Source organism: Dioscorea cayenensis, unplaced genomic scaffold (assembly GCF_009730915.1).
Source record: "Dioscorea cayenensis subsp. rotundata cultivar TDr96_F1 unplaced genomic scaffold, TDr96_F1_v2_PseudoChromosome.rev07_lg8_w22 25.fasta BLBR01001275.1, whole genome shotgun sequence".
Lineage (NCBI taxonomy): Eukaryota > Viridiplantae > Streptophyta > Magnoliopsida > Dioscoreales > Dioscoreaceae > Dioscorea > Dioscorea cayenensis.
Window position 1 is genome coordinate 1 of NW_024087666.1, and position 16891 is coordinate 16891.

Genomic DNA, 16891 nt, shown 5'->3' on the forward strand with positions numbered 1-16891 from the left:
TCAGTTACGTATTGCTGCCGCTCGATCAAGAATGCGTGGAGCGACATATCAAAGAGCTATGACCAGAATATTTGATGATTTAATTCACAAAGTTGTCGAATGCTACGTAGACGATCTTGTGGTTAAAACAAATTCCAAAGACAAGCATCTTGATGATTTGAGGGCAGTCTTTACACGCCTCAAACAATACAAGTTGAAAATGAATCCCATGAAGTGTGCTTTTGGAGTCCTCTCGGGAAAATTCCTAGGTTTCATCGTGAGGCACAGGGGAATAGAGATAGATCCCTCCAAGATAAAGGCCATCCTGGAAATGCCACCTCCTCGGACATTGAAGAAGTTGCGCTCCTTCCAAGGTCGTTTAGCATATATCAGGAGATTTATTTCCAACCTCTCTGAAAGATGCAAGCCCTTATCTAAATTGGTCAAGAAAAATGCTCCTTTCAAATGGGATGATGAATGTCAGAGTGCTTTCGATGACATTAAACAGTACTTGTTGAATCCACCAGTGCTGGCAGCCCTGATTCATGGAAAGCCTCTGATCTTATATATGACCGCATTGGAAGGATCTTTGGGGGCTATGTTAGCTCAGAATAATGAAGAAGGCAAAGAAAATGTGTTATATTACCTTAGCAGGATGTTGGTAGGAGCTGAGAGTAAATATACGCCAATTGAAAAGCATTGCCTAGCTTTGGTGTTTGCAGTCAAGAAGTTGAGACACTACTTGCTAGCGCATAAACTAATACTCATATCGAAAATAGATCCACTCAAATACCTTATGATGAGGCCGTTGCTTACAGGAAGACTAGCAAAATGGGCATTGATTCTGATGGAATTTGATATAACGTATACTCCACAGAAGGCAATTAAAGGGCAGGCGCTGACAGACTTTCTAGCAGCACATCCTCTCCCTGGTGATTCACCACTTAATCTTGAACTCCCTGATGAAGAGACATTAATAGTGGAAGAAGCAAGGTAGCGACTATACTTTGATGGAGTGTCATCTATAAAACCGGCACTCATGTCCCAAGTGCCACAAATCAAAGCTGGAATAGGACTCGTATTTGTTACACCGGAAGGGGGGATCCTCAGATATGCCCTCTCCCTCACAGAACCATGTACAAACAATGAGGAAGAATATGAAGCCCTCATAGCTGGTTTGGAGCTGGTAATCAAAATGGGAATCCAAGACATACACATATTTGGAGACTCACAACTCATTATCAAGCAAGTCGAAGGAGACTACAAGATATACAAACCTGAACTTCTTAAATATTATAAGAAGGTCAAAAATCTGATGAAGAAAATTCCCCAAGTGCAATTGAGGAGGGTTTCAAGATCAGAAAATGGAGAAGTTGATTCTTTGGCGAAAGTAGCAAAGGAATTGGCGAATCCAAATTATGAAGAAATCCATATAACCATAAAAAATAGAAGACCCATTAGTACGATCCCCGACGAAGTCGAAGAGGAAAGTGCTGGGGGCAATGCGGAAGTCTTCACTCTCGAAATGCCAAAAGAAGATTGGAGACAACCGTTCATGGAATATTTGAAATATGATAAACTCCCTGAGGATAAATCAAAAGGTCTTCAGATAAAGCGAAGAGCCCTAAGATTCACCCTCATAAATGATATATTATATCGCAGGTCCTATGATCAACTGCTCCTGCGGTGCCTCTCATATGAAGAAACCCAAGAAGTTATGCATGATGTGCATTCCGGGATATGTGGTGCGCACCAATCCGGACCCAAGATGCGACTCAAGATCAAGCGCTTGGGATATTACTGGACAACCATGGTTGGAGATTGCATTAATTATGCTAGAAAATGTCATCTATGTCAGATACATGGAGATTTTATTCATCAACATCCAAATCCTTTACACCCCACAGCCTCCTCATGGCCTTTTGAGATATGGGGAACAGATGTAATCGGTCATATCGAACCACCATCATCTTTGGGACATCGATTCATATTGGCTGCAACAGATTATTTCTCCAGATGGGCAGAAGCAATCCCACTTAGAGAAGTCAAGACTGAGAATATCCTCAAATTCTTCAGGGAAAACATCTTATATAGATTTGGGACTCCAAGAAGAATTATTTCAGACAACGGCCTCGCTTTCAGAAGCTTCAAGGTCAGTAGATTTGAGCAGCATCATAAAATAGATTGGAGATATACCTCCATCTATAACGCTAGAGCAAATGGATTGGCAGAAGCATTCAACAAAACCCTCTCGAAGCTGTTGAAGAAAGCAGTGTCCAAAAACAAAAGAGATTGGCATGAAAGACTCCCGAAGATGCTATGGGCATATCGCACTACCTATAGGACTCCGACACAGTGCACGCCATATTCTTTGGTATTTGGAACTGAAGCGGTCTTATCTCTCGAAATCCAGATACCCTCCCTGAGAATGGCATTGCAAAATGAAATTTCTAATGAAGATAATGTTCGGCTCCGCTTGGATGAGTTGGACTCTCTTGATGAAAAAAGATTAGGGGTGCAACAAAATCTCGAAGTTTACAAAGCACAAATGTCTCAAGCATACAACAAGATGGCTCATTTTCGGACTTTTACCAAAGGAGAGATGGTCCTTGTCCTCAGAAGACCCATCATCACCAACAAAAAGGCCGGGGGCAAATTCAAAGCAAATTGGGAAGGCCCTTATGTTGTGGAGATCGTCTACAAAGGAGGCGCATATCAACTTATCGATGCTAATGGAGAAAGACCGATGCCACCCATCAACGGTCGTTTCTTGAAGAAGTATTATGTCTAATGTAAAAATGTTTTGCCTATGACAGAATGTTTGGTCCCTCATAAGGGTTGACTAGTCATGTACAATTAAATGTACTTCTCGAGGCAAAACATTTATTTTTATGCATTTTCGGTATTAAACTCACTTTTGTACTACAATTCGTTCAATAAAATAAAGAGACACGTGTTTGTCTATGAACGAACGTCCGGCTCCATGTAGACCGGTCATGCACAGTTAAGCGTGCTTCCTGAGTCAAATACATTGATCCCTGTATTTTTTTAAAACAAAAAAAAAAAATCCCCATGCATGAAAACTAAAGCTTCTTTGATGGTATTGCTCCAATCAAGGTCTTCATCGGGTGACCAAATTATCTTTGATTGCCTTGAAATTTCTTTCAAATAATAAATATATGTTTGTCTTCAATCGGAACGGTTGAAATTTGATTTGAAGATTACATGATTTATTGAAGAGAGTAGAACTGTGGGTCATGATGCAGGACACCGCTTCTCTACATTCAATGTTGATCAATGTATTAATTGGACTATGCCAAAAAATTCGGATCGGTCTGAAATTTTTTATGAAAACTCTAGCTTTGATAATGCTCAATGTAAACGGTTATGATTGAGCCTCAAGTCCATCAATTATCAAAATAAAATCACAAATCAAGCATGAAATTCATTACACTATATTCAAATTCTAGCTTAAGATCAGATAGTCAAAATAATTCCAACCCTTTTGAATTTTTTTTTCTACATGATCAAGGTGTTCTGGTCTTCAATATGAATGGTGACGATTAAATTCTAAGTTCATATGACTATCATAAAAAATTTGGCAATTTAGAGTCAAAATCTGCCTAAATTCATGCCCAACTACCTCATCATCAAGTCAAGTATCACCATATCAAATCATATTCAATTTTGGTGAAAATTTTTATAGTAATTTATAAGGTCCTTATCTCTAAAATGAATGGTGAAGATTGGAATTTGAGCTCATTTGATTATCATAAAAAAGTTGAGTTCAAAGACCTTGTTTGTCTAATTCCCTGTTTGCCCATGGTGCTATCAAGTGGATGAATGGCTTATAAAATTATTCCAAATGTGGCTAAAAATATTGACAAATATAAGGTACTCATTCAAAATGAATAAAAAAAAATATAATAAACAAATAAAAAAATAAAAGAAAGAAGAAAATAAAAACAAAACAAGAAAAAAAAATCAATCATGATTTTAATTCTCCAAGTATTCTATTAAAAAAGCTAAGTCTTATTCAAATCAAATGTCCATGATCGATGTTTTAAAATCAAATTGCGAAAGCATAAACAAACTAGAAAAGCAAACGAAGAAAACAAACTAGGAAAGCAAAGAAAGAGATAGGGCTCTTTAATGCCCAATAAATTTTCAACAATGATTCTTTTGCTTCCTCCAACTCATCAAGCCATTTAGTGAAAATGGCCATAAGAGGAGTATCTAAGTTCTCTCCTTCATCCAATGCAACTTGAAGATTCGCTTGTGTAGGTTCGGAAGCTTTAAATAGGTCCGTTGAATCTGCTATCTTTTCACCCAAGGTCTTCATTGTGCCTTGAATCTCGTAAAGTTCAGCCTGAAGTTGATATTCCCTTTCAGCAAGTTTCTGATACTACTTCTTGTTCGCATTTATGTCATTGGTCCAGTCAGTCCTGAGATTGTTAAGATGCTCAAGTGCCAAAGATCTTTCGTGTACGCATGCTTTGGCTTGTTGACTACGGATGCAAGCTTGAACATTAGGATCCTCTGAGGCTTCTTTAGCATAGGATGGACATCGAACGATCTTCTCTATGAAAGGCTCTAGATTGTTCAAATCAACGTTGAAAGGTTGAAAGAGTAATTTTGACTCCTTCACTTTGTTGATGATGTCTTGGTAGTTGTGATAGTTGAGGGACTTGATGTTGTTGATCATCTCGTCTCACAGGCGTAAAACTACATTCGGTATATTCTTTGAACCTACAAAGAGAATATACAAATAAATAATTAAAAAAAGAGAGATTAAAAAAAAAACCTTGGGCTTGTTCCGGCAAATTGGTAATCCCTACGTCGGCATTAGAGCCATCACTTTCCAATTCTTCGGTGGGAGTATGAACGCCCTTGGCAATTTCTTGGACGTCTAAAAAACCGAAAGAAAAAGAAAAATTAATATATATATATATATATATATATATATATATATATATACATATATCATGGAGGTTCGCGAAAAAAAAAGTAAATAAATAAATAATACCTTCGTTCTGCATTCCTAGAGGTGTGGTATCAACATTGACGTTACCACTATTCTGAGGCGTGTTTTCAATGTTAGCGTTTTTGCTATCGCAGGGTACACTCTCAACATGAGTATTCCCGCCATCACTCTCCATTGAAGAGGGGGCATCTTTTATAAAACTTTCCGAAGGAGTTTGACTAAGAGATGAAATACTTTCATCCTCTTGAATCGCTAAAAACAATAATAATAATAATAAAATCGTTATGCGATGAAAAGAAAAAAAAGAAGAAAAAATATATATAAATAAATAATATATATATTTTAAAAAAAACCTTCTTGAATTATTGGTGGGTTTTGCGAGAACTCATTTTCCAAGGCAACGGGTGCATCCCCTAACAGAAAGAAAATTTAAAATAACTAAGGGGTAAAAAGAAAATAATAAGAAAATAAAAAAAGAGAAGAAAATGTTGATGAATGATTGTCTTCCTTATTGAAATATAATACATGACTTTTCAAATCCCATGCAGGATACATGAATTAAATGGATGTTGAATTTATACTAACATGCTCGGTGGACCCCATCGTGGGTTTCATGTCATTCAAATACATGATGCATGTTGGCCATGTTACATGTGCATATGATTCAAATCATATAATGAGTTAGGGATAAAATAGGTATATAGGCCTATTCATATATTTTTTTAGAAAATATTAATGTTTGCCTTGATTGGAACAAAAAAAAGTTATTGGAAAATTAAAGAAAAAATAAATGATGATGAGAAGTGAAAAGAAAATGTTTGGGAGAATTTGCATAAAAAAATATATAATAATAAAAAAGAGAGGGGCTTTGTTGCAAAATTTAAGAAAGCTAGGGGGTTTAATTGCAAAAACCCTGAAGAATATGAAAATATGGAAGTTGGGGGTTATTTGCCAATATTGAACAAGTGTGAAAAAAGGGAAAAGTTAAAGGGGTTAGTTGCATAAAAATTATGAAAATATGTGAAAAATATGAAAGTTAAAGGGTTTAATTGCAAGAAACCATGAAAAATAAGAAAATATGGAAGTTTGGGAGTTACTTGCAAATTCTTAAGAAGTATAAAAAAAAAAGTTAGAGAACCTAGTGGCATAATTTTTAAATTCAAAAGAATTCAAAGAGTTAAGGTGCAAAAATGACATGAGGGCAATACCTTGTAGTGGATTTGGAAGAGCCTCTTCAATCTCAAAATTTTTCTCTACTCCAATATTGTCTTCCATCCCAACATCGTCGCCAACTCCAATGTTTTCTCCGACGCCGACACTTAGATCTTGTTCGTCATTCGATCTAGATATAAGACGTCATCAAGATTCATTAAAGATGCATATATGAAAAAAGAAGGAGAAAGAGATATTTCTTACCATGGGAGCTCATGTGCATCTCTAGATCTAATGGGGGAACATCATCAGTTCTTGGAGGACTTTGAATAGCCTTAACATTGTCTAGTGGGGTGTCAAGAATTTGTATACCTATGTTGGAGATAGACTTTGAGTCAAATATAAATTTGTGGAATTATAAAGTTGGATTTTGAGTCAAAATTTGGACTTTGAGTCAAGTAAAAAGTGTGAAATTACAAAGTTTGACTTTGATTCAAATAAAAAAACACAAAGTTTAATTTTGAGTCGAAAAAAAATTCGAAAAAGGAAAAAAATTCAAGGAAAGGAAAAATTTCAAAATGATGAAATGATAATAATAATAAAAATAAAAAAATAAATAAAAAAATTCAGAATTTTTGAAGATAAAAAAATTAATTAATTAAAAAAAAAGAAGAATAAAAAAATTCAGAATTTAAAAAAATAATAAGAATAAAAAATAAAAAAGAAAAAAAATTCAAAAGAAAAAGAAAAGGGCATGAAAGGAAAAGAAAAAAGGTCCTGAGGATTTTTGGAAAATTTTCTTTTGTGAAAGAAAAGTGGTAAAGGAAAAATTGATTTTTCGTTTTGGAAAAATAAATAAATAAATAATTGAATAAATAAAATTGGCATACCTTCAGTTCTTTGTCGCTTTGATGAAACAACTAGGTCAGTAGTAAGATCAGTGTCATCAATAAATATATTTTCGTTGATAAATCTGTGGCGCTTCGAAGATTGTCCTCGCTCCCTATTAATGTTTCTCTTGTCTCTGAAGTCATCTTGTATCAACAATGAATGTCTCTGTTGGAAAAAAGCTTCAACAGTCCTCAACCATTTCTGTGCATAAACAAGTATAAGTCTCCCTTCTCTGTCATGCATTGGGATGTACAATGAGCTAGATGTCCTTTGGCGAGAAAGATGGAGCCAATACCCCGCAAGAATCCTGAGAGAATGAGACCCTCCTGGGAATATTAATGAACGTTGGAGTATGCTGATCGTATCCAAATTGTCGCCCAAATCGATGCGGATTATAAGGTTCTGCAAAAAAAATCTCCTGCACACCGAAGCGGAAGAATTCCACAACGAAGATTTATCACATATTCCATGGTATATGAATCCAATACATATGGTCTAGTCGGGTATCTGGAATCTCGTACCACCTCGTCATTATGATGCATGAACGAGAAAGGGCGAAATATGAAATTGCTTTCACGTCGGATAAAGTTCCTCACATATTTAGGATTGGTAAACTGAGTCGCGCTGGAATTCATAAATTGCAGCATCTTCGGTATTCTTAACAACCCTGGGATACTCGAGGTATTCTTATCTATTTTCCTCTTGAGATATATGCTTCGGAAATAATAACTAGCCCAAGCATACAAGAAATGAGCAGGGAACACTGTAGTGGAGTATTCGGGCACTCTTCTGTGTTTAGCCATGGCATTTAAGCCTAAGTATAAGCGCGCTAGCACTGCAGGGCAAAAACTACTCTCCTCCCGTGTGCGAGGTTGCATGCGCTCATAAAAACTCCTGGTCTAATTACCTTGCGGTCACCCGACATAATAAAAAAACAAATCCACAGTGCTATGAAAGCAACTAAATCTGCTTTGAAAACAGGTTTTGGAGGGGGATTAGAAGCCGATCTATAACGGGAACTATGTCCTGATCTCCTAAAAAATTCCACCCAATCTTCAAAAAATACCTCTTTGTCGACGCTTTGTCTGGAGAGCCATTGAAAGACGTCGAAGAGATTTCTTAAAACAAAAAGTTCAGGGTCATATCTTCGACAAATTGTGTCATTAGGAGGTATGACTTCATCATAGATGTCTCCAGTAATTGGAAGTCCTCCCAATTCCTTGATGTCCCATAATGAAATCCCAACTTCTCCGTGCAAGAAGTGGAAAGTGTTAGTGTCGGGACACCATAGTTCTACCAGCGCTTTATAAAAATTCATGTCAAAATCATAGCGGCCGACTGAAGCCGCAATCCCGCCCATCAATTCTGCTTTAGATAACTCGTTGGAGTGGTTATTAATTATGAATTTGGCCCACTCTGCATAATATGGGAGATCGATCAAACTATTTTGGATTAGTTCCCTACCCTTCCATCCAGGGTGGTGATTGATGATTCTTGATCCAAGGGTTTCGAATGTCTTCAAATCTTTCACTTCTCCTTCAGGTTTCAAGCAAATTGCATCAGTTAGGCCGTCTTCAAACCAACGGTTTGTGGACAATTTGGCAATAGCCATGCGATTTGGATAGCGCTTCACCCACTCTGATTGTTCTCCTCCTTCATATATGACTGCTGGTTCGGCTTCAGAATCAAACATAGGAGTGTGGCGCATGAAGGCTTGACCTTGGGGAACTTCATTATAATTTTGGTTCATATCCCAAAAAGGTTGAGATATATTAGCCATGACAAAAGAAAAGATTGGGGATTCCTACTTCTCTCACTCAAACTCACCAAAAGAATTTCGTGAGACAAGTAGGAAGGGAGCATTTGTTTATATATAAATAATATAACACATGTCCTAATAAAATTCAATGTCCTAATGGAAACCAAATTCCAGTTTAATTTAAATTCTAATATATATCCTAATCATAGATATATTTAGAATCAAAATTTAAATGTCCTAATCTTAATCTTAATTGATTATTTGATTGTTTTGGACTAGAATGCAAATTCCAAGTTAAATACAAAATGCAAATTACAAAATTGCCCTTGAGAACATATCTCGAGGCATAAAGGCAAATTACAGGATTACCCCTGAGAACACCTATCTCGAGGCAATCCCAAATCTTAGGATGACCCAAACACACATCTCGAGGCAATTCTAAATTTTATGTTGCATGAGAACGGATCTCGAGGTGATTTGAGAAAGTACAAATACCGAGGCATCCAAACACATATCCCGAGGCAAATAGGATTTTAAAAAATAATAATAATTAAAAAAATTAATTAAAAAATTAATTAATTAAAAAAATTTAAAATTAAAATTTTAAATTTTTAAATTTTTAAATAAAATCTTATCCTCTTTAGGGCATCCCGCGTGAAAAAGGAGGACGAACAAAAAAAAAAAATAAAAAAAAGGAAAATTTAAATTTCAAATTTCAAATTTGAAATTAATTAAAATAATAATAATAATCATAATAAAATAAAACAAAAATAATAATAATAATAATAAATATATATAAATTGGTCACTTCCTGATTTGAGAGAAGGTTGGTTGAAAAGATAAGTTTTTAATTAAAAAAATATTGATTAATTACAATTTTAAAATTTTGAATTTTTGATTTAGTTTTATCTTCATGCTGACTTGGTTAGGATTTGACGGAGGAGAGGATAAGATCCAATGTTCTTTAAAAAAAAGGAAGGGACAGGCAAAAAGAGAGAAGAGAGGATTTGGGGAGAAGAAATTAATAAAAATAATAAATAATAATAATAATAATAATTGAGGAGCATGCATACGCGTGTGATAAAAATAAATAAATAATAATAAAAAATGAGAAAAAAAGAGAAGGCAAAAGAGAAGGTCTATATCTTTTCCTCTCCCCGTATTCATATAGACGTACACACATATATATATATAATAATATAAAAAAAACCACCCGCCGCTCGTCGCCGTTGCCATTGTTCATCACCGCGGCATGCTTGGATGGCTGAGCATACATACCCTCTAAAAATAAATAAATAAAAATTAAATAAAAATAATAATAATAAAATTATTATTATTTTAAAGGATCCTATCCTATTTCAGTTTTATCCGCTACGATTCTGTGGGTTTGATCTTTGTGATCTCACGGGGGTGAGTAGAATTGAGAAGAAAAAAAGAGAAGACAAAAGAGAAGGTCTATATCTTTTCCTCTCCCCGTATTCATATAGACGTACACACATATATATATATAATAATATAAAAAAAACCACCCGCCGCTCATCGCCGTTGCCATTGTTCATCACCGCGGCATGCTTGGATGGCTGAGATAATGTCGCCAAGCATGCCACTCCCATCTCTCATCACCGCTGCTGTCACTCGTCGTCGCTGCTGCCACTCGTCATCGTTGTTGCTTGAGCGGCTGAAATAATGCCGCCAGCAGCTTGACACCACCACTGCTGCTCACCGCCGCCGATGATACTCGTTGCCATCGTTACCCACTGCCTCTACTATCAGTGCTTGTGTACCCTTCTGCGTGGTCTTGGAAGCAGTGGCGTCCACGAAAGGAAATTCTATATCTTCAAGACTATGTTAGGTCAAAGTATGACCACGTGAAGGGATGAAGATCTGCAGAAGTCCTCCGGATTGATGGAAATTTTCGCCGATGACGGTGATCTGAGGAGAGTGCATATTGAGAACTGTGATCTTCCGAGACCCACCCAAGCATTGCCTGTCTGTTTAGGCCCGCTTACTTTCCTTGAGAGTTAATTTTAATCTGATTTTTATCATCAAAGGTTACAACAAGCTGGAAGCTGTAATCCCATTTTTCTCACACATCAATCGCTTCCAATAGGCAGCAGTAGTTCTCACAAAGTTAACAATTCCACAAAAGAACTATCAGAAGGCATACTGACATTCAAAGCCAATCCAAGCAGAACTTAGCTGTTAGAAGTTCCCTGTCATTCTCAAATCCAAGCAAGAAAAGCTGAAATTGCCGCGAAGAAAGTGCATGAGATGGGAAACAACATATTATCAAGCTTTTGTTTTGACAAGGATCTCATCTATCTGGATATATACTTTGGTTAATTACACATCTTGCAAACAGAAACCCTGTGCCTCCAGCCCAAGCTCAATGATGATAATTACTTGCCTTGGATTTCATTAAGCCGGAAGAAGTAAAAGAATGTTATAGGCTTGGCCGGTGCATGTCTACTATTTGGTTGTGTTGTTTATTATAAAATTTTCATATGAAACAAACCATGTTGTAGGTGCATGATTTATGCCACACAGCCTCATTGGTGCCGATATGATTAAACTTTGAACACATTAATGATATCACTGATATTTTATAATTTTATTATCAATGTATGATGAGCATACTCTCTTCACTATTGATGAGTTTTGAGATATAGATTGGCCTGCATGAGAATGATTGCTTCAATCGAAAGGGGTTGTTGCCGGGCTGAGTTCAAGTTGAAGTCTCAGATTGAATTAAAGAACTTTGAGATTGCCAGGTTATTGGACAGACTATAGTATTATGATGCTGCTTTGTCCCATCTCTTTTGAATACATTTCTCTTTATATGTAATGTTCTCAGTAAAAGCAGAAGGACAAAACGGCTTAATGTATGTCCATAATAAATGAAATTATTATTATTGTCATCAAAGTGTTGGACCATGTCCATAAAGTTCGAACTCATTATCCAAATTTCACAATTTGCTACCTCACAAACAAGTTAATGAGGTACATTAATAAATGTTAACAAGCTCAGTATAAGAATCAGGCGAATAGCAGTAGCTGCTGGAAACGTCCACCAGTCGAGGAGGTTTTTTTTTGTCAAAATTAACTACTTATTTTACAAATGTGCGCTCGAGGCAGTGTGTAGATGAAGCTGAATTGGCTGATCATGTTGTTGGTCTAACTTCTAGCCTTGCCAGTTGTCAATTTAGGAAGAAGTTGACTCCACTATCTGTATATTCCAATGGATCCATTATTTCTAAGGATTGTCTTGATATGAACGAATTGTTGGTTGAAAGCATTAGTAGCTATTCCAAAAGTGTAGCCAAGATTTGCCATTGCCATTTGGAAGAAATATCCGACTATGAGATCTCTCTTGAATATATACATGGATCCTAATAGATCGGTTCATGAGAAGGAATTCCTGTTAAAAGATTTGACAACCGAGGGTTTTTTTGGGCAATGAAGATAGGAGGTTAGGTGAGATGTGCTCCAAACGGGTGTACATAATATTAATGGCACAAAACGGAAGCGTGGTGACTGATGATGTTGAGAACGGTGCAGATTTCTTTAGGAGCTGACCATTTATATCCATGTCATGTGCATACAAATGATATGCAACAAATATGTGCTCCTGATACATCCATGTTCAACAATGTCTTCTATTTGATGTTGTAGATAATTTATATTCAAGTTACATGGTGTAAAATGGCTAATATCCCTTTACCATCTAAAATTCTTAATAAATCTGCTGGTTGATTGCAAAAACACAAAAAGATGTGGGTCCCACCATGTATGCATACATGAAATAGAAATAATGCAACATGAATAGGACTAAAAAAATAATTTTTTTATCTTTGTAGCATGCATGCATATAGGAGGCGTGCACATATGCATGATATAAAAAAATATGTATAAAAAAAATAATAATAATAATAAAATAAAATAAAATAAAATTTCAAAAGAACCAAATCTCATCACAAAAGAGATGCAAAAATATATATATATATATATATATATATATATATATATATATAAATTTCAAAAGAACCAAATCTCATCACAAAAGAGATAAAAAAATCAAAAAAAGAACCAAATCTCATCATAAAAGAGATGCATGTAATAGCATTCATAATTTGTTAAAAAAATGAAAATATTCAAAAAAAGGGACGGGTCCCACCATCATATGGGAGTGAAATGAATTGTGAGATGGGCAAAGTATCCACCTTGACTCTATTTGGTTAATTAATAAACCAAATACCATCTCCTTGGATTCTTTCTTGCAAGTGTATTGAAATTGATAAATGGTATGATGATTACAAGTGAGTGATGATGAAGAAAGCTAGGTGCAGGATAATGCCATCTATTTTGTTCGAGTCCCACCATCATAGACTAAGCTTTCCGGGTTGATAAAAAAAATTCATACTAAAAAAATGCCTGAATATTCGAGACAATGTTTAAAGAAGCATTAAAAAAGGGAAAGTCCTGTTATGCACAGGACAAGCTTGGATATATATATATATATATATCCATTTTCAGGCAACTACAAAATTTAAACGCGGTGATGGGGCACAGGTAGTGACTTATTCATTTCCAAATGACAACAAACAAAATTTAAGGCGATCATGAGTCATGCAGCATGGTGATGAGGCACAGACAGTGGTGGCTTATTAATTGTAAGGCGACAACAAGATATGCAATATAGTAACAAGACACAAGCAGCATTGACTTGTTTATTTTAACATGGTAACAAAAAAAAAATTTCAAAACGACAATGCGGCAGGCAACGCAGTAACAAGGCACAGGCAGCGGCGATGATAATTTTATATATATATATATATATGTGTGTGTGTGATGTAATAAATATGTTTATATAATAAAATAACATGAATCTTCTTGCTCTTACTTGTACCTTTTGCTCTTAATCGGAGGTTCCTAAGATTTTTAATCTAGGGTAATTAATAATAGAGGCTTACCTCTATTAGAAATGAAAGAACCCACACAAAACAAATATGACATTTGTGCTTTGATATACTGTCTGATGTCTTTTTTATGATGCCAGACGTGTATTTTTCGATCCCACACCATCCACAAAGGAGAACATCTCATACCCAGAGGTGTTGTCGATCATGATCTCCATGACTGGTAAAGGAAAATCATCTTTAGGACATGCTTTGTTCAAATCTCTGAAATCAACGCATATCCTTATCTGGCCATTCTTTTTCTTCACAGGTACTATACTGGCAACCCAATTTGGGTATTTTTCTTCCTTGATAAAATTTTCTTCTATCAACTTTTTTGTTTCTTCTATCACTTTCTCTTCTAAATCAAATTTCATCTTTCTTAGGGCCTGCTTGACTGGAGTAACATTGGGATCAATAGCTAATCTGTGAACAGCTACTTCATTCTCCAACCCTGCCATCTCATTATAATTCTAGGCAAAACAGTCAATATATTCTTTCAAAAGAGCCTTGAAGGATTCTTTTTGTTCTTCTGTCAGTTGTGCACTTAAGAAGTTGGTCTTGGGTCTTCATCACTTCCCAAGTTGATTTCAATTAACTCATCAATTGTTGCTTGACCACCATCCTCTAATTCAGGTTGTGCACTTTTCATCTTAAGATCTTCTTCTTCCGTAGACTCCATCATGTAACACGAATGTCTGGAAGGTTCAGAATAACCTACCCCTTTCTTGTCAGGATGGGAATGGTTCCATAATTGATGAAAATTTTGATATGATTTCTTTGACCAGTTTATTTTGCCCCCAAACTCTTCAACTATCCTCCTGAGTTTTTTAGGATATTGGCTTGGATAGTTTATAGGTTGGATTTCACTATCCTCTTCTTGTTCAATGTGTATAATTTCATCATTTGAAATATTATTATTTTTAACTCTGTAGAAGAGAATGCCTCTTCATTCCTTATTTTGAGCTGGCACATAGAATGTCTTCAATTGCTCAACTGTGTCAACCTTCAAATCATCTAGGGATTTACAGAGGCCATCTGGAACCCTTGTGATATGCAATGTGCTTTCTTGGGCGTACCCTCTGGTTTGACTTGTATCATTTTTATCTCCTAAAGATTCAGTATCATTGTCATAGTGAGGCAATGCTGATTCTTTCTTTTTGGATATTGACATAGCATTAGATTGTTTTGCCAAAGTCTTTTCCATCAAGTTCAATGTTTTGCCCCCTTTGGAGATACCAAGGTAGTATTTGGTATCCTCATAATGTATTTCATGGACACCAAAAGGTTGAATTTCACCATCAATTCTGTGTTCTTCTCCATCCACCATATATTTCATGCATTGATGAAGGGTTGAAGGGACCATCCAGTTTTCATGGATCCATGGCCTACCCAACAAAGCTTTGTATGAGGCATCAGCATCAATTACATGGAACTTCACATCAGATATGATCTTTCCAAATTTGAGTGGGAGAGTGATAGATCCCAATGCTTTCTGACTATGTTGATTAAAAGCCTTGAATAATGATCCTTTCTGGAGATAAATGACTTATTTCCAGAGCTAATGCCCTAAGAGTATTGAGGGTCATTAGGTTTAAGGAAGACCCTGGATCAACAAGAATTCGATTGATCTTTATGCCATCATAAGGCCCTGTCACATACAATGGTCTATTATGCTTTGCAGCTCCAAGTAGTAAGTCTTCATCGGTGAATGATACTGAAAGTGTATGTGTTGCATACATAGCTTCTGCCATATTAATTTCAGCAAAATAAGCCTGATACTCCTCTGGGTTTTGTAGAACATGTATTAAAGATTCCCTGACTTCTGTTGACATCATCAGTACATCATACATGCTAAGTAGAGCCGGGACTTTCTTTAGGTGTGCCAAGATATTATAATCTGGTTTCTTCAATGGTTTCTTTGGTAATATATTTTCCTCTTCTATCATCTTCTCTTTATTTTTATCATTGGAGGTAGAAGCTTGTCTTGATTGGAGTAACTTGCTAGTTCTAAGTTGCATTTGATGTACGTGGTAGGATACTTCATCCTCTTCATCTGGAAAATTCAACTCATCATCAGAACCTTCCAGACATGTTATGGCACAACAAACACCTCTCACTTCGAAATAATCATCAATTAACTTCAAATTTCCCAAAGAAACTTGCTTTTGTAACCATTCTTGAAAATTCTGACAATCTTCAATAGTGTGTCTCACAAGTCGGTGATATGGACAATAATTTGGGTAACTGTCCAAATGCATCAAGCACGACATTTTTGGGCTTAGGTAAGTCTAGCCCTTCTTCCATAGCTCAATTAAAAAGCTTTCTTCTTTTGTCTTTTTTTATTTCAATATTTGAAGGAATGGATTTGTCCTTGACATTTGCTACTGAGAATGCAGGCTTCACGATTTCTGGATCAACATTATCGCTTATCAACTTTGGAGGATATATCCCAGATTCATCCCATTTATTATTAGCAATACGCAGTTGCATTAGCCTATCAGCTGATTCCTCTGTCACTCTTCGTATGAAAGAAGGAATTTCTTTAGCAGGCATCACTTTTCTCAAGATTTTATATTTTGGTGTCTTTGGAGTATAGTATGGATTCTTTGGCTTTTCTGAGTAGTGTGGCTCTAAGAGTTTGGCATTTTCCTTCTTTACTCTTTCTCTGAATGCCATCTTCTTTTTCTGCTTCTTGCTAATATAAGGCCGACCATGGCAATCATACAGTTCTTTTGACTCAGAAAAACTATCTTCATCATCACTTTGGTTATATATGGGATATTCACCTCCAGAAATAGCCCTGCAAGTTTCCACTTGCATCGTTTCATCATTTTCTTCATCTAATTCCTCAAGTAGCTCTTCGACCTCCTCAGGGAAATAGTCTTTAAGAGTGAACAACACTCTTTCTTTCTGTTCATATTCTTCAAGTGATTCAATATATTGTTATATGATAGATTTCTTGTGATTTGACTATTTACGTGTTTGCTTTTTCTTCTTATTTTTCTTCTTGGTTTGCTTTACTGGAAGTCCTTCAGGAGGTTTCTCGACATTTCTCCACTTGATCCCTGGGAGTTCGGCCAACTTCTTCAACATTTTCTTTGACTTTTTGGATATGAATACTTCCCACAATTCTTCTAGAACAGAAGGAGGTTTACCATCAAATACAGA

At 35.8% G+C, this 16891-nt stretch overlaps 1 pseudogene; it reads left to right on the forward strand.

Annotated features, from left to right (window-relative positions):
* The first annotated feature begins 11649 nt into the window (after positions 1 to 11649).
* On the forward strand, positions 11650 to 12340 carry LOC120256044 (annotated as a pseudogene).
* Positions 12341 to 16891: the final 4551 nt, after the last annotated feature.